Genomic DNA, 24,973 nt, shown 5'->3' on the forward strand with positions numbered 1-24,973 from the left:
AGCAGTGGCTGAAATGATTCTTTTGGCTCAGTGACTAGACCATACAACCTCAAAACACACCTAAAGGGTTTGAAAAAAAAAAAAAATTCAGCTTTGAACTACAGAAGCACTGTAGGGATCAACCCTGTCCTGGCAGAGGAATGAAAGGCCCCAGCTGGATTGAGGTTTCATGCACTTGAGTACTTGGGCATCTTGGCAAACACTCTTGGATAACAGTTTCTATAAGTTTCTTAAACTGATGGATGACTAACAAGATAACCACGGTAGAACTACATTTCTTCTCCCCCTTCAGCATGCCCCTGGCTTTGCACTGAAGTTTTGACAACTGCTGAAAGTCTGAAGCTCTTCTCAGCTCTACATACAGCCACCCTACCAGGAGCTGAGTCTCTAAACAAAAAGGTCGTTGCATAAAAGTATATCCTTTCCTGACTTCACCCTGTAAACAGACTACACAGAAAACAAAGGTCTGAAATTACAGTTTGCATGTAGTCAACATGCAGCCTATGTTTTCCAAAAATTACTACAATTATGAAGGAACTACAGTTTGATGGTTTGTTGCGTTGCTTCAAATAGCAAAAGAAAACAAAAATCTCTTATTTCTTTAACATATACCATTTAACCACAGAACTGTTAACCATTGCTGAAAGCACTGATGCATTATGACTGGGGGCAAGAGGAAGGCTTAATGCTTTGAAATGGCTGCAACCAAACAATAGCAGCTTTGCCTGTGGCTTTTCACCATTACATTGGACGCAAAATGCTTAGCCTGTAAAAAAAAAAAAAAAAAAAAAGATATACACACTCTAAGCCAGCTAAGGAATTGTTCCTACAACTAAACATGGTCATACAATACCGCTGGTGACATACAAGGTAAAGACATAGCTCATTTATCAATGATGCCCAGCAATCTACTTGCTGCACTCAGCTCTTGACTTAAAAATTCTTTGCTGGGAATATGATTAAGCATTGACCAATCTTGCAGCATATGGCATGTACTGGTTTATCTGAAGCCTGATTACAAACACAGAGGTGCCAAGCCCAAGCCTGCCATCAATCGGTCCTTCCTGTGATGACGTGATGATCTAAAAGCCTTGATCTTTCTTTATCTCTCATGTGGTTGTGCGTGCTCTACAGCTGTCCTCGGCTGCTCAGAAACCCCTAAGTCAAAATACGGCTGCTTTAGGAAAACTGCTCTCTGCAGGCAACTCTTCACATTCACTCCACAATCAATTTCCATTTTAAGTACAAAAAAGCCCGTTTCACTGTGGTACTCCAGCTAGGAAAAAAAAGCAAAACATGAGTGAAAACGTAGTATTAGCCCCTTGGAGAATTTCCTATTTTAGTTTCTAGGTTTTGGAATATAATCTGAGAGGAAAAGTCTGAAACCTGATTTAACCACAAGAGCCTCGTAGCAGGTGAGGTCAGGGAGAGCTGTAACTTTTATTGCTGTGTAGCCTGAACACACAATGCCTTTCCTTCCCCACACCACTCTTGGAGGGGGTGACTGAGAGCACCTCCAAAGTGTGCTCCTCTCCTAGCATGTCACTTCTCCAGGCCAGCTGTGCCATCCAGCTCAGACCCAGAGAAAGGCAGAGCCTGGAGCTGCTGACCAACCTAAGTCTGCTGAGCCTGGCAGCTGAAACCAGCACAGATGGGAAGCAGCACTGAATGACACCAGCACTATTGAGGAACCACGCGAGCTGCAAGGGTCTCTGCTCCTCTCACCCTCCCCTGGCACTGGGGTGGCCCCAATCACCAACTCAAATATATTCCCAATAGGGATGGAAATATACACAGAAAAGAACAAAAATTCATGGCCTGAGCATCTTCTCATTTATCTGAGCGTTAAGTTAGGCACTTCCAGTCAGATGAGTAAAGCAACATCTTTAGCTCACCATCCTCCTGCTTCAGCTTCACTACTCTAGAGGGTAAAGCTAGGCACAGGCTTATAGAAAGAGTAGTGCCGTCCTGGTTGGGATGCTGCCTGACAACTTGAGGACCTATAAATAGTTTTACACCATATTATACTTCCTCCTCACTGGTCTTCCCAGCTTAGCCTGTACAACATCACATCTCAATACAAGGCTTCTATTAACCCTGGAATTGTACAGCTCTGCATGACAGCCAGGGCGCACTGAGACCGAGATGGCACAGGGGTGCAGGGTCCTAATTCAGACCTACCTTATCCTGTCAAAAAAAAAAAAAAAATAAAATAAAGAAAAAAAAAAATCACAATTCAGTATGACCAAGGTTCCCCCACCCCTTTTGCTACTCCTTATATTCATGTAACTGCTGTAACACAGCATCCCAGGGAGGGGGAAAAAAGCAAACAAAAGACATTATAGCCAATTTGTATGGAAAAATCAATTAAGTTGAGACATCTCATTAACCTTATAACCTGTTTATCCCCCAGCTTTAGTTTATACTACCACTTGCAAATGGATTTGACACATTGGCCCACCGTTTCCCTGAGAAGGTGCAACAGGCATGACCAGAGCCCTTGGATCCCAGAATACTCCATTTATCCAGGTCCTTCCCTCCCTCCCCCCTGCCATTTGATGGATGCTAAGAAGCACTGGAGGAAGAAAATAGGATACCAAAAATACACAAGAGCTCTTTGAAAATTATGTAAGCCCTGTAGCGGGCCTCCTTTTTACCTCCTGCTGCATCAATTATCAGAAACTAAGGGCTGACTTGCATACACCAAGAATGCCCATCCACGGCCACATCAGCCAAGTCCCACAGCGGTGACAGAGCCACGCTCACAGGAGCATCTGTTCATGCCATGCTTCCCTTTCGTGCATTCACACGACTGAATCTAATAACGTGCACTGAAAGTACGTTATAGGTGGTGTGTGGAGCTTTGTTTTCAATATTCTAGCACAAAGCCTAGGAAAGAGCCCCGATTTCTATAGCTGAGATGCATTCACAGCCTTTACCCTGGGGAACTCCATAGCAATTTCATCTCACCAGCCAGAAAATATCCTGCCTTCAATGAATACAAACTCAGCATCCTTGCAGTAAACCACAGAAAAACCATCACCTGTATGTTCGAGCTCCAGAGTTCGTTCACTCCTGTCATGTTTTCAAAATTACAGGATTGCAGGGCTTGTTAACACACTGAAAGGCTGCTGTACAATCTGTCTTTTCACTAAGACAACATGTGTATTTCTAATGTACGGAAGTGCATGTTCTTAGGAAGGGTTTTGACATGTTTAATACATCAGAATTGAACTAAAAAAAAAAATCAAGTCTGGCATAGCTGCACCCATGAAAGTCCAAGGAAATCAGCAAGATGAATCTCCACCTAAAATAAACCAAACCTTGAAATACATGCAGTTGCAGGCAGTATAAATCTTTATTCTGCAGAATAAGCTCATTAAAAAAAAAAAAAAAAAAGACAAGAGGAAAACGCTTCAAGAAAGTAGTTTAAGAAGCAGAGAACACAAGTGAAAATAGGTACTTTTTTTTCTAAATGTGTGTTCCTGCCTATGTGAATCAGCACTGCAGCCTTCCCCAGCCTGCAGCTCTCCAGCCAGTGCCCCTGCAGCTGCTCAAGGATTTCCTAAGTTATAGCCAAGTAAAAATTGATTAAAGACTCCACTATTTCACTGCGGCTATTGGGAATCCTGCAAAAGTTACAAGAATGAGCTCAGCTGCTCTTTGCTTCCCATTAGGCAAAGCTCTAAATAAAGGCAGAGCTTAAGGAACACAATCCTCTAAAGGAAAAACCAACAAGTCCCCCAGACAGCAGCTATGTGCTGCCTTCTGTTCCAGCAGAGACTAATGGCTAATGCCTTCAAATGGATCTAGGACCAAAAACCAATACTCCACAGAAGATGGGACCTGGACCCTTTTGGACACTGTTGTAACAAGCTCCTAAGCTGGCCTCTCCCTAAATCTCATCCTCCAGCCACTACAGGCACTCCAAAACTTTTTTTTTTCCAGAAACAGTCTGTTCAACATTAAGAGTCTTTGGCTACATTCAACAAAGCTACATTCATTTAGCCCAGGACCACCTAGTCCCACATGTAAAGAAAAAAGGGAGCGGTGAGGTCAAAGGTAAAGCATTACGTTATTTTACATCGTATCACCGACTGGGTTAGAAAGCCCAGTCCACAAACACACAGTGCTTCGTGTAACTCAAATTGATATGAAGTGATTGATACAAGGGTGAAATCCCAGCCTTACCATGCAGGCACGTTCTAAGTGAGGTTGATTTCCATTTAGTCCAAACCCATGCAAGGGCAATTTGAGTCAGACTGAAACACAGCTGTTAGACTCATGCAAAAGGAGAATTTTCTCAAAATAGGCAAGTCTGGACTTAAAAACTTTACGTAGGAGCAGGAAAACGCATGTCAGGGTACCACATCTGCAGAGGACCCGCGGCTCAGGAGGGCTTGGAGGAAGAGAGGCGAGAGGAAACCCATGGAGAACAATACGGGGAAAGGACTATTCTGGGCGAGAGGGAGGATGCCAGGCCAAGCCGGGAAAGCAAACGAGCGTAACAAAGGCAGAGGAAGCAGCTTGGGCTTCCTGCGTGGGGTCTCGGTCCGGCACGGACCTGTTTCTGTCCAAACCTTCCCAGTCTCAAGGGACCCTGTGCGGTGCCCAAACGCAGCGCTTGCGGGGCTCCGTTATCGGGGAAGGGCAGGGGGACAAGGCTGGTGGGTCGCCCTCCTGCGTGACAGCCCTAAGCCCACAAGCGGCACCCATTGTCTGAAGGCGAACAAGTGTTTGTTACGGGGAGCGGCCCCGCAGCCGCCACGCACGGTCCCCGGCCGGGGAATTTCATCCTCCCGGGTTTCGCTCTCCCGCGCTCCGCCACGCACCGAACTTACGCCAAGCGCGCAGTCTGAGCCTCGCGTGGGTAGGGAGCACCCCGGTCCGCTGTCCCCTCCACCCGCAACAGCTCCCGCGTGGGTGTGGCCGCGCCTTTCCCCTCGCCAGCACCCGCGCTGTCACGGCCGGACACACACCCCCCACCCCACCCCAGAGCATCCCCTCCGCCACCCGCTTTGACCGAACCCCCCCGGTTAGGAGAACAAAGCGCTGCCCGCCCTGGCCCTTACCTCGGCGGGGGCTCGGCGGAGCGCGGGCGCTGCGGGGTTGAGGGGGGGGCTGGAGCCCGGCCCCGCCGCCTCCTCTCCCCTCGCATCCACCCCCGCGGCGGCTGCCGGCTCCTCTCCGCTCGCCCGGCGGGGCTGGGCTGGGCTTAGCGCCGGCCCGGCCCCCCCGCTCCCCACCCCGTACAGGGGAGCGGTGCCCCCCCGGGGCGGGGGCGAGGGGCAGCTCCGCCCCTGGCTGCGGGGACCCTGCTCTCCACCCCGGGGAGGGGGTGTGAGGATGAGGATGGGGACCGAGAGACCTCCGCAGGCGATGGATGCTCAGGTGGTGTTTACATCGCTGTGAGCGCACGCAGACGCGACCTCACCCCTCACAAAGCGCCGCAGCTGCACGGGGAGAGGGGAAGTCAGAGCATCCTCATCCTCAACTTCAGCAGCAGCCGAGGGACACATCCGGCCCCACGCACCACAAATGCTGGCGATTGCCCGAGTCTGCTTCCCCGAAGCCGCTGCCGGCTGCCATCCACAGTATTGGCAGAAAACCCGTGTCATCTCCTCTTGGGTGACAGATAGATATCCACAGGACAATGAGAAAGGGGCTGATTTGCCTAACTCCAGCTGCATCTGTTCACCAGGGCCCTTTGTCATCCCCGCACTGTGATACAGAACAATAAGCTGAGTTCAAGAATTTCCACATTGGTGTGTTAAACACAGGTGTCTAATGACCATATTGAAACAGGCTGTCTGAAGTGCAGGGGTGAAGAGCAGGCTGGTTACTGTTTGGGGGCTGTTGGATAAACTGAAGGTGCTGGCAAACAATGTTGGAAGCCAGGCTTGCCATCTGAAATGCGCAGCACAATAGCAAGTCCTATGTATTCCACAAAACAAATCACTGCAGCTAAACCAGCACTTGTGGCCTGAAGAAATTCACTCTAATACTTTGCTAGAAAGGAGTATGCTGTTACTTTTCCAGAAATTTCACAAGTCCTTGTTAGTTCATTTGACCAAAATCAAGAGGATCACAAGATCCTCGTAGGCAAACAGGATTTTTATTTTTTCATTGAATTGTCTCATATCAAACAATGGTTATTAGCCCCAGCAATGCCAGGTCTCCCTATTTATCACATCTACAGACTGCATTAGCAAACAACCTGGAGCTTTTAAGGCAGAGGAATAAGCACAGCTTGATTCACTTACATATTTTTACATACATCTACACTCGTGCAGGATTCCTTGGCTATATTGCACCCATGCTATTTTAGGAGTGATCTATGCACCCTCTCCTGGTTCTTGCTGTATCAATCATGCTTTTCATCCAACTCATTCTCTTGCTTCTCCTCCCTCATTTTTGCTTGCACCTCAGGGCTCCCAGGTTTGGTTTTTGCTGACTTCCCTGGGTTTTTTCTTCCTCCAGTTCCTCAGGGGTTGTGGGTTGGGGGCTGTGAAGTGCTCTCAGATGTTTCCTGTTGCCAGGAAAGTGGCAACATCTGCCTCTCCTGTGCCAAGTTGCCACAAGTCAAGAGCAACACAATAACAACTTCAGCTCATTGGGCTTTGCACATCACTCTCCAAAACTTTCTTCTCTATACCCGGCACCTTGCAGATCCTTTCTGCCTGCTTTACTCAAGTTCCCTGCACATTCATGTGATACCAAGTTTATCTGCTCCCTAGAAATACCAGACAAATTATTTTAGCTGCAGGTACCGCTTTATCAGTAGTCTCATCCCTGCCCAGTTTGCAGCTACCACCATCCCCAGTGGGCTCTGTACCGCAGAAGATGAACAACCACTACGCAGTCTCCCCAAAATATTGTTCTGTATCAGAAGAAATTCTAACACTACCCATTATTTCAAGCATTAAAATTCACCATACCCTTCTTCCTGCATGGAGTACTTTGTTAGGGGAATCACACTGACAGATATTTTGATGTGATGCATGCATCCATTTGCCTTCCACAAGTTTTCCTAAATCAAAGTCTAGAGAGGAGTGAGCTTCCTTCGAACAGGAAAGGTCAGCCAATATTTATAGTGGCTGAAATAAATGCTCTTTATCTGTTTTATAGCTGTGTTATAATAAAATCAAAAGCTTGCAGAAAATAGTGCAGATGCACCTGAACCGAGTACGTACAGAAAAATGAGTGATAGCAGTGCATGTCAGCAGAGAAGACCTCCTGATATGATTGATGAAGGGATGCAGGGCAAAATTCTTCAGTCTCTGCTGGCTTCACACTTGACCCTGAGATACCAGCCTACACCAGGAGCCTGTTGAGGTAGGAGTCTGACAAAACCAGAAGGTCTCTTGCCCTCAGGAGCAGAGAGACCAGACAAATGAAGCAGACAGACAGCAAGGAACCTGAAGATGTGGTTTGCATGGGGTTTGCAAGCCATAAAGAATTTATCCTGCTTTCAGCCAAGCTAGCTCAGACTACGTGCCTCACGCTAAGATGCCACAGGTTTGGTGAGAAATACCACTTCTAGTCCATGATGGGGAGCAGAACTCAAGTAGGGCTTAACAATTAAGTCCTTTTGCTTTCCTTGGCCAACAGCTATTTACACAGCTCAAAACTCCAGAGATTAAATGCATTGCAGCATAATTAGTCAACATATATATTTCCTGAAGGTTTGGCAGTCTGAAACAAAAACCTTGTATTACTAGTCCTGAAACATTTTTTGAATATCAACTTCTTAAGTAAGTATCTAAAGCCTATGGACACGAGAGTCAGATTGGGTTAAATTCAGTGGCTGAATTTACACTGCTTTCCTTATGTCAAAGGCAGACCCCAGCACTGACCATAGCTCTTTGCAAAATCCCTTTATAGCAAGGGCGGAATATTAATGTTTAAAAAGGTACTTTGCCTCTCTGCAGAGATCTACCACGGATGTTAATCTGTACAAACTGCCAGAGCGGGCATCATTTATTATTTAGGACGAACAGTGCAATTCCAAGCTAAATGGACTGCTAGACTAACCCACTGCAGTGTTCTTCTGGGAGACCCCAATAAAGACAAGCTGTTTTTGTAGCTTGGCACTGACGTATACAGACCCTAAAATGAGCATCACTTGAGTGCTGGTGAGGCATAGACTTGCTGTATTTCATGTCCTCTGCACAGCCAGTCTTCACCCAGGTGTGCTAGCAGCAGGTATCCCTGGTTTTGGGTGCTTTAGGGGAACAGTTGCTGTTTAGGCCGATGCCAAGAATCTTCCAGGTTCTTCCAGACCTGGAAAAAGATTATCGCTCCAGCAATAAACCACTTTCTGTGACTGGAGGTTCCTTCCTTGCATCTCAACTGGCAAAGCAGAATATATTCTCAGGCAAAGTCAACCGGCTTAGCTCAAAATGCTTTTGTTGCTGATTTCAGCTAAACTGATTTTGTCCTAAAGGTGAGATGAGCACTCACACGCTTGAGCTGTGCATCTGGGGTGGAGCATGAACCTCCAGAAGCAAACAGCTTGGAAGTGATCCATACTCATTTTGCAAGTGGTGGAGTTTCGAATGTGCACATGAGCACACAATATGTGAGAAATAATCCAGGGTAGACTACAGTCAACTTCAAATTCCCACAGCCACCTCACATAAGCTCCAGAGATGAAACAGGACAGGTGGCTTGTGGCAAATCTAACCTAGAATACACAGATTCTAAAAGCTGCTCCATCCTGAAAAACAATTTCCATGTCCCCATCTAAGATTATTTCCCAGTTATAAGGTTTTTTTTTTTCTCCCCACTTTCAGAAGGCTGGATAGAAGAGCCTTTATGCTTCTGCAATCTGATTTCCCACGTTTCTGTTATGAAGATGCCTGGAGCCTGCAGGACAGGCAAAAGCTGCTCGCCAGGGAGCTGTAGAGAGCTTGGTGAGGCTGAAGGCCTGGTTGCTCTCCTGAGCACAACCCTCCTCCAGAAGAAAAGGAAGTTGAAGCCCCCTCCATCCACCCTACTTTCCTCCTTCCTTTGCTTCTCCAAAATACCCTGGGCTCTGTCCCTCATCACAACCAGCATCTATTTGCGTGGTTTGATGTGGTTTAAATGAAGAAGTAGAAGACAAAGGGTTGCTGTTTTTTCTCTATCTGTTTTCAGATTCATATCATTGAGCAGTCAACTTCTGTATATTTTTAGAAAAGGAAATGAGGTAAAAATACATAGAGTAAAATGATGTAATTTACCTTAACTGCCAAAACACACAAACTGTTGTTATAAAAATACACTAGCAGAGCTGAGCCCTGAGAAACTTTTTACAAAGCCAACTTCTAGATGCCAAGATTCAAGTCCAAGTCCAAATTCAGCGAATACATCCATACATGTTTGATCTCTGCTTTCAGCAGGGCTCCTGAGGTATCGCTAGGGCATCAGCACACTCCTGATGCAAGCAGGCTGTTCGCACTGGCCAATTTTACAAAGCTTGACAGGGCTGAAGTGTCTTCCTCCACCTCTGCACCACAAAAACTCCTGTTCTGTTTTCATGTGTAGGCCACAGAATTGCAGAATGGTTTGGTTTCAAGCTGGATCCCTTAACACCAGTTATCAAAGGGAGGGCGTGGGACGCATTCAGCACTGGTAAACCCAAGCAAGAGAAGCCTTCCTGTGTCAGTAGCACTTTTCTTACCTGAAAAGGGGTCTTTCCTGGCTTATTTGTGGCTGAAATGAGATCTGTTACACAAAAACTATCAAATAGGTGTTGGATCACCCTGGTCTGGTGGAAAGCATCCCTGCCCAGGGCAGGGTGGTGGAATTAAATGATCTTTAAAGGTCCCTTCCAGCCCAAACCATTCTCTGATTATCACCAGGAATAAAGATTTTGTTGATCTTTCAGATAATGTCATAATTATCAGTACCCTGGCCAGTTTTAATAATGTTCCCTGTTACCAACACTAGCCATATGGGCTTTTGTCATCCCATTTAAAAACTTGAAGCTACAGCATTTCTGTAGCAGCCCCTTGGCTTGCACACAGGGTTCAGAGGTACCTGAACGGCTTTACAAAGAAGGTTGTTGCTTTCCCCGGTTTGCAAACAGGAAAACTGGGAAATGAAGAATAGCACTGTCCAGTCTTATCACACTAGCAGAGAAGTAACCAAAATTTAAGTCAAAGTGTCAGAATGTGGGCTTTTTGGGCTGTACCCAGGCTCATTAAACAGTGGAAAAAAAATGGCATTCTTGCTTTTTGTTAAGTGATGTGCCCATATACAACCTGTAAAATTTGTCTTGCCTATAAGTATGATTTAAACAGCTCATTGATCAAACTTGCATCTATTAAAAATTCTTTTTGAGATACCCCTTGCCTTAAATTTAGATACATTCTAAAGTATGCCATTCTAAAGTACTGAACTGCATCAATACAATGTTACTTAGAGATGGGCAAAAAAAAACTAGGGTTGCTAATTATGTCCATAAAGAGTAAATGATCTCTTAAAAGTTGCCGCACAGCCTTCAGTTTTCATTGAAAGGTGGTTCTCTTCGCAGATATTCTTCTCAAATGCTATAAAGGCAATTAGAAACAGTAATGATTGTAAGCACCATTAGCCTTGGTAATTTGCTCTTTCCTACATGTACGAGTGATTATGCCCCGTGTCCCACTGCCAGTTTTAGTGTTCCCATGTTAGGGAAAGGCTTGGTGATAAAACACCACTTTTCTGTCCTTCACACAGACTGACTTTGATGCCCAAGGGACTAAAATCAGATGAGTTAACCTGAGCTTTACTCACAGCATCCCCCTGCACATCCAGTCTTTGAGCTTGCAGTGACCCATTCTATCCACCTATATCATCCACTTATACTGTAGATGTGATACCGTCTCCTACACACACTTAACAATAGCTGAGCTCAGAGACTGCAGATAAAGTCTGCAGAAGCTGAAAAATTTCTCAAATTCTTGGTTTCTAGGTTCTTTATTTTTCTAGCTCCTAAACAAGACGCAGTTGTGCAGGCTAACAGCAGAACAAGACACACACCCCAGGTCCTACACATGCTCTCACAGACCTTCCCCTTACCTAAGCTCAAGAATAACAAGAGAAAGCAAGCTGGAGGCACAAGCATGACTCCCTTTATCACTAAAACTCTTCTCACAGAAATGATGGTTATTCTGATGGGTGATAGCACAATCTACTGGGCTCTTCTTGCATTTCTCCTGCTTCATTATTCACTGATGCTATTACCTTTCCCATAGAATTACAGACAGATTGCAAAGTGGCTTGTTACAGTCACTCAGCCCAACCACCTTGCACTCCGTAGACCTTAGCATTGCACCCAGGGATTACTGCACATCTCCTAACCACTGCTGAGGAAGAACGTGTCTTTCTAGAGGACGCACTCTTATGTCTGCAGCACCACTAATGCTAGAAGGGATTCTGCTTCTGAGCATTGCTCTGCATCCCTATATATTTATAGATAACCAGAAATGGTAAAAAGCGTAGCAAGAAAGGTACACTCCTGAGTCCCAGTCCTCCTCACAAATCCATCCTCACGCACAGACACTTTCTTGTGTGTCTTTAGCTCAAAATGCTTCCAGAACTTTTCCTACTTTCCTTTCCAGCCTTTACTAAAGTACATATTTTAAACTCTAGCTGAAACCCAGACATCAAATCACACTCACTATGGTCACTATGGCCTACTCCAGTGTATGAGGCTAATAAAATGAGGCTCTGGAGGGGGTCTTTCATTAGTCCTGAAGTTCTGGTTTTCTGAAAGCTCAGCACTCATGGATGGGCAGGAGAAGCTGCAAGGACAGCCACTGTACACGTACCCAGAGTCAGGGCCTCAAACTGCAGCGCTTCTGGGATGCGGGGGAAAGTCCACTTGCAAGACACTGTTTAAGCTTCCATCCTACCATAGAAAACACTTTTGGGACTTTACCAATTAGTATCTCTCCCTACAGAATGCTTTACAGTGTACCCAAGTCTGTTCTCCATCACTTTATTGTCCTATGATTTTGTTTGTTCACTAAGGAAGGGTTAACAAACTTTTTTTTCTGATGCATCAAGAAAAGCACTGCTTTACACTTATTTTAGTTTTCCTATATCAGGGCTGGAGCTTGAGGCTGCTTTCCTTTTATCTCCACGGACATTTGACACCCATAAACCAGAAGCACAGCTACTCCACTAGTTGTCAGGCATATCTCGATGGCTATATGGTGGTCTGATGTGAAGGCTTTTTGTTTTGTGTTTCAACCAGCCAGCCCAGGAAGACACATTAAGATGGAAAATAGCATTACACTAGAGGCATTTAACCAGCTAAAAATACTACAAGAGGGTCAATGGACATAACTCTGACAAACAGAGTCCTGTTTGTTGGATCTTGTTTATTTTATAATAGGAGCTGAAACTGCTCCAAAGGGTTTTATTATGCTGGTGTCAAGGAGGAATAATGATATTTAGCCCATGAGATTGGCTCTGTCTCTTCAGTAATGCAACCTAGATCTGAGTCTGACCCTGAGCCATCTAAAATGAACTTGTTGACCTTTCATTAAGGCTCTCAGGCTCCATAGCACTCTTCACAGGTACTCTGAAATGACTTCTGGTGAGTGACTGAATCACGCAATTACACTCATAGAGAGTCTCGGCCTCTCCATATACCAAGGGACAAAGCCTACAAGAATGTCCATCATGAAACCCATCTGTGTTTCAAAGACAGATGTCATGTAGTTCTAGGAAGATAAAGCCATATGTGAAACATTCCCCTCAAATACCAGTAAGAAAAACTGTGATAATGCTCACCATCTAAGCCACACTTAAGCAATGTGTTTATCCTAGGATTCAAATCCCACATATGTAACCCACACAGCCTCAATGAAAAACAGTACAAAGCTCATCAAAGCCACAAGATAAGCTAAACTCCATGATGCCTCCAGACATTGCATCAGCAACACATGCCCAAAACCTCACAGCTACAATACAGAAATGCTCCACATAGTGCAAAGAACAGCTTAGAAAAGTGTTTGCCATGGAATAAATTGGTACAATCTTACCTTTAGCAAGGAGAACATCAGGGAGCAGAAAGGGGCAGCAGATCCCCAAGGGACAGAGAGTAGAGCATTGCACCACAGCAGAATATCCTTGGTTGGTAAGGTCCCTACCTTACCAACCAAGGCTCAGCCCTTTGGTGTCTGAGCAAGGCAGGCCCAGAGCTGGGGCCCAGATCATGGAGCAAATTCATAGAGGAGAACGATCCATAGTCAAGCAGAAAATTCAGCCTTTGCAGTAGGGTCAGCCCAACATGGCTGAGCTCTTCCACCATGACTCAGGTAAGATATTAAATGCCTCCAGCTGAGTTTAAATGGACTCCTGAGCCCATGGAGGTGGATGGAGGCACCAAGTGAGGCTGGTCAGGGCCGTTAAGGCTAATTAGTACCCTCAGGGCTCTGTCTGGGACCCTTTCAAAGCAATTCTGGACAATTTTATACAGCGATTTTGAAGGTTGTTCCACAACCAGAATAAAGCCTGCACTTTCTGCAAATATTCATCTCCATTACATGATAGTGTAGGCTTGTCTACTTCCAAAAGGTTTAAAGAAAAGGTCAGAAAAGTGTTTGTCAGGGAGGATTTAGATAATACAGAAGGCATCTGTGTACGAGAAGGAGTCGGGGAGCAGTAGCTGCATTAGGAAAAACCCTTAAAGCCAGCTATGATTTTTAACATCTGACTGGAGGGCAGTGTAACTGCTTCACAGAGACGGGAAGCATTGCGATGAGACTGCTTGAACCAGAGTATGCCTCATTTTCTTCTCTTCTTGCAATTGAGAACACAGTTTAAAACCAGAATAAATGTTTTGGGTTTTTTTTCTGGGTTAGCGTGGAAGGCTGGATTCCATAGATTTCTGTGCCTAGAAGAGGGGCAGTGTTTACACCTGTTTACACTGTATAAACAAACAAAATCTCTGATTAGACCCCAATATGATGAGGCTTCAGAAATTATCCACAAATGCCTGCCTCATTAAAACTCAAACTGGGCTCCTACACATGCTTTTGAAAATCCCGCCCTGGGCATTTAGAAAAGACTGGCCACTACCAGTAGAAAAACTTGTCTGGCAAGGCGCTGAAAGTATACAGCATCTCATAGCAGCAAGCCTTTAATTACCACATGGGAATCACCAGAGTGATTAAATTGCCATCAGGTCCTTGCCAGTTTCTCTCTAGCCTCCTTTATCCGTACCAAACTAGCAGGGAGCCTAGATCAAAGGAATAAAAGTGAGGTGGCAACTCACTGCCCTTCATTTCAGGGGTACAGCTGTATTAAACCAGCTTTATTTCTTAGGTACACTTGACATGTTACGGCTTAGAAGATGACAATTTCATGGGAAAGGATTAGAACAGTTTGGGTCATGTTTAATGAATGCCATCTTAGATCGACATTTTCTGCTTTCTTAAACTGTAAAGGGTTCCCAGTTCCGGTGATCTTCACATGTAGCCATTTATTCAAATTGCTGACTATAACTTGCAATCCGTATGCCACTTTACTCTTTTTTTTTCCGCTAATAATCATACACTTCCCAGATATGGAAATTGTTGTATCTTAATCTCAACTGCAAGTTGATTTGTATTCACTGAAGCATGAGGATAATCCACGAGAGCCTATGCTTAAAAATTGCTACTAAAGTCAGCGCAGCCAATGCAGATGGCTATACAGCAAGGATAATCTCTGTGTGGGCTTCATCCATCCCAGCAACAGCCCAGTTACAGAGCATCCACTCCCATAGGAACCCACGGGCCACAGAGGGCAGAGAGAAGCAGAAAGAACGAAAGAAAGAAACAGAATAAATTGGATACCCAGCCTTCCAGCAGATTAAGTCGAGAGGGAATATTAAGTTGTTTGGGTTCCCATTTTAAAAATAAATAAATTTAATCTCCCAGTCAATCTGCTTAATGTCTGATTAAGCAGATAAGTAGTGATCTAACCTTATGGGGCAGATTTCTTCCTATGATGCAGAGGTCATGTCATACTTAGAAGATGACAAGTGATATTTTTAATTTCCTGTCCTGCCATAAGCCAGCGACGTATTTACCAGAAGGTGAGGGTGCTCCTTCTTTTTCTATTTCTATTGTCTCCTAATTTCAGGCTGTACAAAAAGGTTTAATGTGGGACATATTCAGCCGATAGTTCAGCATTTTCCATTCCTGGGAGCTGCTCTTCACAGGTCCTTGGATTGCACATCCTCGCCAGCTCCACGAGCGCCAGCAGAACCCAACGTGCAGAACAACCGAGTGCCACAACAGCCGCCCACGTTTGCTGCACCGTATTTTATTGCGTTGATTTATCTCTCCATTTCTTACAGGCTTATTGAGCTTAAATTGGCTTGCACGGTCAAGCTTCCCCAGCCGCTTACCAGGTTCTGCAAGAGGTGATTTTTCACTTTGCGTTCGGCTGTCAGCGCGCGTCCCCTGCACCTGCGCCTGCCTGGCCTTAACCCCTGGGGTCCTGGGGGACGCCCACTCCCCATTCCTTGCAGGACCAGCATCTCTTCCACTTGCCACACCACGCAAGATTAACACACGCAGCACCCTCTCCTCGTTAGTTTTGCCTTCTTTCGTTTCCCCTCCCTCTTGAAATAAATAAGTACTAAGCCTGAAGTGTAAAGTTTGAAATGGTTATTATGGTCTTTGAATATTTTGTTTCCTGGGGCACAGCTTTCTAATTTAGTGAATTTAGTGACAGAAGCTTTTTTTTTTAAAAAAAAAAATTTCTGTTGATATCTCTATCCACCAAATCAAGCTGCCTCAAATACATTGTTCAGTAACATTTTCCTTTGTTGACAGCTGATGTTCCACAATGACAATACAAAGAGATCAGCATAATCCAGTCCAATCCATTAAGTTATTTAAATCATCTCTGATACCGATGCTAGGCTGGCCAGGCCCCTTAATACCTGCCAAGACAACTGCCAGGGCAGTTGTGCCATGCAGGCTGTCTTCTCAGCTGTGCTAAGACTTTTCTGGTGATTATGCAGACTCAAGCTGGTTAGTATTTCCATACTTTCCACAATTTGATCCAAACTAGTTAGACCAAAGCCGCTGACATCCCTGTTTGCAGTGGGAACCTGCAGTGGGAATTGAGCTGCAGCATCTCCCACCTCACCACCCCTCAAACTTCCTTAATGTCATTTAAACACCCTTCCACCTCCAGCCTGCTTTCCTGGCTTAACTGCCACTTCCCATCTTTTCTAATCATCCTCATCCCAGGGAGCCCTGAAAACCCTTCCTCTGCCATTTCCCACGGAGTGGGGATTGCCCCTGCAATTCCCAGCACTCCAAACATCATGTGTTTGGATCGCCGAGCTTCCAAACCTCATGCAATGTGTAAATGACAACTAAACACTCCAGCCTATGCACATGAGGACACAGACGTGTGAATTGACCCAGCACACATTGCTCCGTGGAGCACCTGTGCTAGAAACACCGCAAGGCTGCTTTGCTTTAGGACGCCGTGATGGGAAACCTGGGGAGAAGGCAAAGGAAAAGCTGTTGTAAAAGGAGACATTTTAGGCCCAACAGAAACAGAAGTCTTATTCATAAAAGAACCATTTAGGGCCAGGACTGCCTAATTTGGAGGAGGGCAGGAGCATACTGCATCCAGCATCTCACTGGTTTCCTACCGAGGAGCCCCAAGCAGTTTTACCCCAATGGCATTTGTCAGGGCTTTTTCATGAAGGACACCAGTTAGCCATCAAATCTTGGGTGCTTTCATGCAAAACACTTATTTTAAGTCCTTGAAAATCTCCTTTTGCATATCTCATTTCAGCTTTGAAATGCAACGGCCCAGCTTTGCCAAGCTGGAGGTGCAATGACAGTGGAGGCGCAGGAGTTGTGGTGGCAGCTGTGTGCAATGCCGGTCCCTCACACGCAAGAGCCAGAGCATCTGCTGGTGGTGGAGGCAGTGAATGCTTAAACGGCCACAACCCCTGCCCCCCACTCCTGGTGGCATTTCTGTATCAATGACAGAAGGAGAGGGGCCTGAGAAATGCAAAAAAATCCCATCGCCATGAATATTCATGTGAATTTTTAAGCATGCTTGGCGTGTGTTTGCATGTCCTTTGTGCTCGCTTCTGGTTGAATGCACCAGCAAATGAGTTTCTGAGGAACACAGGAGAAAGAGTTCCCTCTGATGGAAAGTTCGGGTTTGTTGGGATTATTTATTGCTTGTGTCACCATTGCACCTAGGAGTTACATCCATGAGCCAAATGAGCTCAGTGCTACAGACACAACCTCTGCCCTGAGGAGCTTGCGTGTTAATGGGAGAGAGGAGAAGCCGCTGATGAGCGCCAGGGAAAAGAAAAGACTTTGTGCTGGCAGTGGTGGTCAGAGAGATGAACATGTTTATATCACACCATGAGGAAATGGCCTCAAATTGCAGCAGGGGAGGTTTAGACTGGATATTAGGAAAAATTTCTTTACTGAAAGAGTCATCAGGCACTGGAACAGGCTGCCCATGGAAGTAGTGGAGTCACCATTTCTAGAGGTGTTAAAAAAATGTGTAGATGTGGCACTCCAGGACATGGTTTAGTGGACATAGTAGAGTTAGGTTGATGTTTGGACTTGATGATCTTGGAGGTCTTTTCCAACCTTAAAGATTCTACAATTCATACTGCTGATTTGGCCCTCCTGAGTTTTGGCAGACAAGGAGGGATTGGGCAGACATGACCATGCGGTTTGGGAGAAAGCTCAAAGATGCTGGTTGGAGAAGCAAAGTGGGCACTGATGGCTGCTTTCGGAGCTGATGGAGCTTGCGTTGACTCTGGGATGCTTAAGGACAGGTAGTGGCTGGGGCTGTGTCATCACCCCTCTGTTGCTGACCACTCGCAACAGAGGCTGGATGTGTGTTCAGCTGGAGGGACACAGGTCTGACCCTGCAATCTGTGCGTCCCGTCAGAAGGGCTCAAATTTCGACTTTCAAATGTCAAATAGCTACTGTGACTTTCAGTCCCCAGGAAATTACCAAGCAAGAAACATTTGTGAAAATCATTTGCTAACATTTTAACAATCGCCGTAACATTTGGGTAAGAACTCAACCTGTTCTCAGGCAATTTGCAGGTGGAAAGGGATTAATAAATTATTCCCTGTTAATTTTTTTTTTGCCCAGGGTATTTCACAGCTGTTTAGCTGAAATTCCAAACCACTTATTTTTGCTTAACATCCTAACAAAAGAAATATGATTTAGACTTCATGCAGCTAGGAAATGTGTCCTATGATGAACCTCTTTTATTGAAAATTATGTGATGCGTCTTCAGTTACGGAATCTTTGGTGAATGAAGAGCTTCTGCTTCCCTGCAACTGCAAATGTCAGGAGGATGTTGCATTTCTGAGCTTAGCAAACCAGGGGTGAACTTCCTTTTCTGCAACAAAACCCCCTTATTTCGGTAAAAAATCAATTATTTACAATGTCTTGAAGGTAGCAAAGCAACAACAAAGAGCAGGACACCAACTGAGGCAAGTGTGGAAATTTCCATCATGGAGGCAGGTTCCCCTGGACATGATTTGTGGCCTGCTGAAAAAAATACATTGAGAGGCATCACAAAAGCTCTCGACTTGCATGCTTGAAGAGCTGAAATTGCCCCTTTCTCCCCCCTTTCCTCCCCACCCTCTCTCTCCACTGTACTTCATAAGTGTTTAATTTCAAAGGTCCTTTGGGGTCTGGCCTCTGGCACCGTGACGAAAATGAAATGTTCTGGCTGGGGGCTGAGGAGGGGGAGATGGTGAGGGATGGGGAACAAAGCCTGTGGGCTGCGCCGGCGGGGAGAGGCTCCCAGGCTGCCACTGCTCCGGCCTGACCGACTGCAGACAGCTAATTAACAGTAGACGCAAATAATTAATATCTATGAAGCCAGACAGCTTTGCCTGGGGACTTCAAAGAAGCAAACCAGCGTGGTCCGTGGGTGCATGACAAATGCTCATTTCAAACGATCGAACCGTCTTAGAGGGCAAGGTTGTTCCTACCCGGGTGCTCGTGATGGGCACCACCAGCAAATGCCAGTGTGATTTTTTTAGCATGGGTTTGTGGATGCCAGAGCTGCTATAGATGTCACAGATCAGTGCTACTTTCTTAATTTCTTTCTATTAGGTCACCTTACGGGTTTAGGCAGCAGAAATTCCCTCCTCGCTGCAAACAGTGAGTGGGTTTTGCTTATGGCAAGGAATAACCACGGGGAAATGTGTAATTGCTCCCCAAAAGCCGGGCACGGGTTACCAGTGGCCACCTCAGCATACTGGTGACCTCTCCCTTCTGCACACCCGACTGCCTTGGCAGATGGGGCCTTCAGCGTTTATGACTTTTGCGGCGTAATGCTTCAGCGAAAAATTTAAGTAAACTACAGCCCTGTAACACAGAGGATGTTTAGTTTTGATGTCGGATAACGTGAAGGATGTCCTTACAGCTTTATTCATCAAAATGGACACACACTCTGTCACTGGGAGGGCACCGGGCAGACATGAAAGGTCAGAGATGTGGATTCAGCTTTCTGTTAAACTGTCCATCCCCAAATCTGAGCCTGGGGGGACTGTTTTTCCCCTCCCTCTCCAGTAAGCAGAACAGGATTGTGATGAAGCCAAATTTGCTGCCCGATCACCCCTGGCATGACTGACCAGGACCCGCCGTTGGAGCCATTCACTCAGAGCCGAACGAGCCAAGAGCATCGCTGTAGCGAGCGCCTGTCCTCGGCTGGCAGCACGGCTGCTGGGAAGCCCGGGGAGGCACAGGGCCTGTGTTCAGTATGGAGTCTCCTCGAAGACTAACAGTCCTCAAACCCACAGCTTTGCCTTGTAAGCTTGCTAAGAAAAAGAGACAACGTTCTTCTTCCTCTCAATGTAGAAGTTTCAGCTATGGAAAGGAATGCTACCTTTAAAATTCTCTTGGGATCAACAAAAAAAAAAAAGCACAACCTTCCTCCAGAAGCGTTTTTACCTTCATATATTCATTGATCTAATAGCCAGGGGCAGCCGCAGCTCGGGACGTGACCAGGCACGCAAACTGCAAACCATACAACCTGGGCTGCCGAGCCCCGTCAGAGCCGGCGGGGTGATAAACAAGCCCCCTAAATCATCACTCCGCCGTCACTCTGTTGAAGTACAAATTGCTCTTTGCATGCTCCGTGATCACGTAACGCAGAAAAGTTCATTTTCATCAATTTGCAAATAGCTTATAAGCCTAGGCAAATAGATCTGCTTTTCTCTTGCATACTGAGTACTTGGGATATTTGCATATTTAGGTAATGACAGTATTCTTCTATGCTGAGCTTTGCTAGTGGTCATAATTCCATAACGTACTTCAAGGCTTTATTGTCCCCCAAAATGTGATGTTCTTCAGGTTTTTTTTCAAGTTATGAGCATGCACCTGCAATTCATCAAGCAACCCAACCAACACATTTCCCATTTCATCGTCAGTATCTTTGTATGACCTTTTTGGTCTGATGACTCAAAACATATTTAATAAATTATTAACAGAAATTATGTTATTGAGAGAGGAGCTGTGTAATTAGTTCAGAGGGTGCCCAGAATTGGGGTTATTTGGATCTGCTGAAATTGGAGAGGGAAAGTTGTCAGGAAAACTCCATAGGAGGACGGGAAAGAGCACAGAAAATTTAAACCCAGCATATCTTCAGGTAAAAAATGAGTCTTGAATGGTTGCAGTTCATAAATCTTTCTGTGGATTTTAGCTGTTAGATGCTTTAAGGACACAAACCTCCTCTCTGGCCCTGTGTGGGAAATGCAAGATTTAAGAAGGAACTGGGTCTTCCCCGGCCACTGAGGTGCGGCTGGGAGCATGGCCAGCAAAAGGCAGAGCGGACCTGTAACTGAAATTTGAATGTTTACTGTATTCCTCCATTCTGACTCATATGTTTATGGTTTTCTAGCAATGTCTAGAGGACAGTCGTGGACACTTGGCTCTCAGCAGGCTGCTATGAAAATGCTCCACATCCATGGGTGCAAAGGTTGGTTGGCAGATGGACTAGCCGGTGGGGCTGAAGGACACGCACCGCAGTTTGGGATTAGCTGGTCCAGAAAAGCCTCGCGGCCTCTGCACTGGCATCTTCAGTTTCAGAGTTATCTCAGCAGCACTGATTTCTATACTGTGTTCTTCACACGCTTTGTCTTGTCCAGCTTTAAATGCCTAAGAGTAAAAGGGTTTGCTTTAGTTTGGTCTAAATCTAACCAGCGAGCTGTAAGTCTTAACGTAATAAACATTATTAGTGTCCTCATAAATGATGGCAGTGTGGCAGAAAGAGCCATCCATTCTAATTCAGAGAGGTCTCAGCTTCAATCATGGCTTATTACTTTCAAAGTAGTCGATCTTCATCTCAAATCACTCAGTGGCAGTTCAATCAATACATCAAAATTGTGCACAATTCCTTCTGCTTACTGAATAGTTTGCATCTGAAGGGCTTTCTGGGTTTTATTCTGGAATCAGGCAGATAATTAAATCAAAGACTTAGTGATAGAAATACTCCTGAACGAAGCTCATTATTTTCCTTATGATTTATCTACATTTCCTAGCCTCAGTTTGTACATGACACTGAACTTCAAATAATCTTTTTTGTAGAGCACTGGAACAGGTTGCCCAGAAAGGTGGTGGAGGCCCCATCCCTGGAAACGTTCAAGGCCAGGCTGGATGGGGCTCTGAGCAACCCGATCTAGTCAGGGATGTCCCTGCTTCTTGCAGGGGGGTTGGACTAGATGACCGTTGAAGGTCCCTTCCAACTCTAACTATTCTATGATTCCATGATTCTATGATCTTTCAAATCCTTTCCAGACATTAATTCTGAGAGCACCACTGAGCTCCAGGTGAGCATTACAGCTGTTTCTCGGAGCAGGTAGCCAGAGCAGAGATGGGGGTTAGCATTGTCCAGCTTGGTCACTGGTTTTTGGTTTCCCCATTTTGAGACTGTAGAATCTGAAATTCATGTTTTAGTTCTTAGTGTGTTCAATATCGTAAATCAATGATTATTTTCAAAAAGATGACCTTAAAAACATATCTAAATCCCAATTCCAAGGTGCAAACAGCCTTTTTCCTTTCATATCAAAGCAATAAAACATTTCCTCCTCTCCCAGTATTATTCAGGAATGTTTTCTCAAATCCTAATTTATTCACATCAGAGATAAAACTCAAAAAAATTAGTTTCTCTGTTCTTCACCTCTTTTCTTGCCTATCTCTTTATTTTAATCTCCTGCTCATTTTAATCACACTGCAGATAGGACTTCTATTATATAAGGGTCAAACTTGATGTAATCATTCATGGGAAATAGTTACTTGTGATGGAGAGGTTTTTTTTTTCATTTATTCTCCCTTCAAATATGATAGTGTATTGTCCTGATACGATCTCCTTGTAGCTGTGTTGAGAAGCCACCAAGAGCAGACTTCACAAAGTACCGAAGAAGACCCAGTCACAGGCTGCACTGAATGGTTTTCAGATGGTGGGTGCCTTGGTGCAGCATCACCCGAAGACTCTTACCCTACCTGTTCCCTCCAGATAAAAATAGGGTGAAATACAGATGCAATTGCAGTCAGTGGGAGCATTTAACCTCGTATGAATTGGATGTGTGGTAAAATAAGCCTGGTCTAATTTTCTTGGTGAACTGAAAAGCATTGCTTGGTGCTGGATGAAGGGATCTTCCACCAGTGCTCTGTTAGGCACCAAGCAAAAGAAGTCCCTTTGCCTCCCAGAGCAACCCTCGCTGCAATAATGGCTCATTTAGATCATGTACGCCCGTAAGAGCCGCATTCTGATAGAGTGATTTAACAGGGAAAAAAAGTCAAAGTAGCAGCTCGTCAAGGGAGGGATCTGTCACTATGAGTTATGCGGTACCTCTGTACCTGTCTCAGGAGCACATCCTTCCACATGCTGTCAATCACTTACAGACCTGCGACCCGTCCCACGGCTTAAACCAGTGGTGAACAAGCAGCGTGTGTTAGTCTCTCACTAGGACTTCATGAAACTGTCACCGACTTAATGAAATTGCCATCTCTCCATTGACTTCAAAGAGAGACGGGCTGGGGCCAGCTGTCGAGTTACCCTCAAATTACAGTAATCCCATTCCTCTTCTTATCAGATTTCCTCTTGTGTTTTTAAAGGCGATGGAGAACACCAGCACCTGAATTCTTCAGAGATCTGGTCACTCGCTTGAAGTAATTTTCTTCTGCATTTTGTGCATTTTTCTTTCCATCCTTGAGGAAGAGGCCAAGAGAGAGCACTGGCTTTTATTTTTTTCCCAATATTTTACATTATTTTTTACACATCAGATTATGCATCATAAGAAAGCTTAGCAATAACTCTAGCATGTGATACACAGGTTGACCTCCAACTTCAATGGCATGGGCTATATTATAATTGTTTTCGGCTCTGACATATTACCTATAGCAAGATGTTGCCCATCTCAGAAGGCACCGACATTGCTGTAATGTGCTTAAATTGTTTAATGAGAGCGCTGAGGCTCCTGGGGCAAGGGAGGTTGCTGTTGGTCTATTTGGTGCACTGCTTTTGACAGCAGAGCAGGAAAAAAGCCATGTGTTAGCCTATTGCCTTAGGTTCCTCCACCGCAAACGGTCCTCTCTCAGGCTGCATCGGATGGTGCAGACGCGGCAGCGGCGGTGATGGGAGCTGTGGGAGCTGTGTGTTTCACAGGGACCAGCTTTGCCTTCTTAGAACGTTCTGGTTCAGAAATGGGAACTGAGTTAGTGTAAGTGTTCTGTCAAAAGTGGATGCTTTACTACATTTTAAATAACTTACTCCTTTGGCAGAAAATTAAGGGCTTTTAAAATAAAACTCAGACCCTCCTCCCCAATATTTATGCCAAAAGTCAAAGTATTTGATCCCAAACCACAGCAATACACCTGATGTAACCCGAGCACCTCATGGCTTCCCTCTCCTGTGAACCAGGGTTGCTCACCAGGCTTCCTGCAGCTGGATTTTCACATCAGCTCCACCTTGTTTTAATTAAAACTGTTTTCACTTTTCCTTTCAAAATACCATTTCCCACTGACGTCCACTTTCTCCAAGGAAAGTCTGTGGACCCCTTCCCCATGTTCGCTCCTTCCTGACAGTAGGATGCCATTAATCCAGATATCCAACCATTACATCCCTCAGCCTTCAGCCTCAAAAAGATGCTTTTAGCAGGATATTTTATTGCCTGGTTTGTAAAATCCACCCTGGGGTCAAATAGCAAGCTGCGTGTGCATGGCAGAGTGAGTTGGATGCAAGATCAAGCCCATCACGTGGGCTTGAGAGAGAAAGCGGTAGCAGCGAACGCAGATGACCCAGCTGTGCATCTCATGGCTTTCAGTGGGACCAGGCTTGCCAGCGTTCTGCATTTTTCTCGAGAAGCAGACTAAATGCATCCGCAGACGGGACAAACCTCGCCAGTGGCACCGCTCAGCACCCGCTGAGAGCAGAGGAGTAACCGACGAGAAGAAAGTGCCATTTTGGGGCTACAAGATTTTTTTTTAACGTTGTCAGATGAAACGAACAAAATAGAAAGGATTATGAAGAAGAGCTGTAAAGCTGAGATTCATAACCCCACAGATTATGTATGACCAATCCATTTTGGCTATGTATTATTCATCACTACTATATTATTCTGGTTTTCTGGCTTTTGGGCAAGTCCTACATGTAAAATGTTAGCATAGAAGAGTTGGTTTTTTATTCCTGAGCTTTGCTGTGGGGAGAGAAAACAGCATCATTTGATGAGATCCTGCATAATAAGACAACAGCGATGAAAAATGAGCAAGCTTGTCACGATGGAGTCAGTGCATTGCTTTTTATATGAAAACCAATTGAGTAGTTAATTTTAAAGTAAATTGCCCTTGTTTCTCACGGTAAGGCATTTTGACATTTGTCTTGACAGTTTTTCGATTAAATAGGAATATTTTGGTGGCACTTGAAGGTAAACCAAGCCAGGTGTTTCAAGGGCCGTATAGATCTAATTTCTATTTAGGTGGACGG

This window comes from Chlamydotis macqueenii, chromosome 10 (assembly GCF_036417535.1).
Source record: "Chlamydotis macqueenii isolate bChlMac1 chromosome 10, bChlMac1.mat, whole genome shotgun sequence".
NCBI lineage: Eukaryota > Metazoa > Chordata > Aves > Otidiformes > Otididae > Chlamydotis > Chlamydotis macqueenii.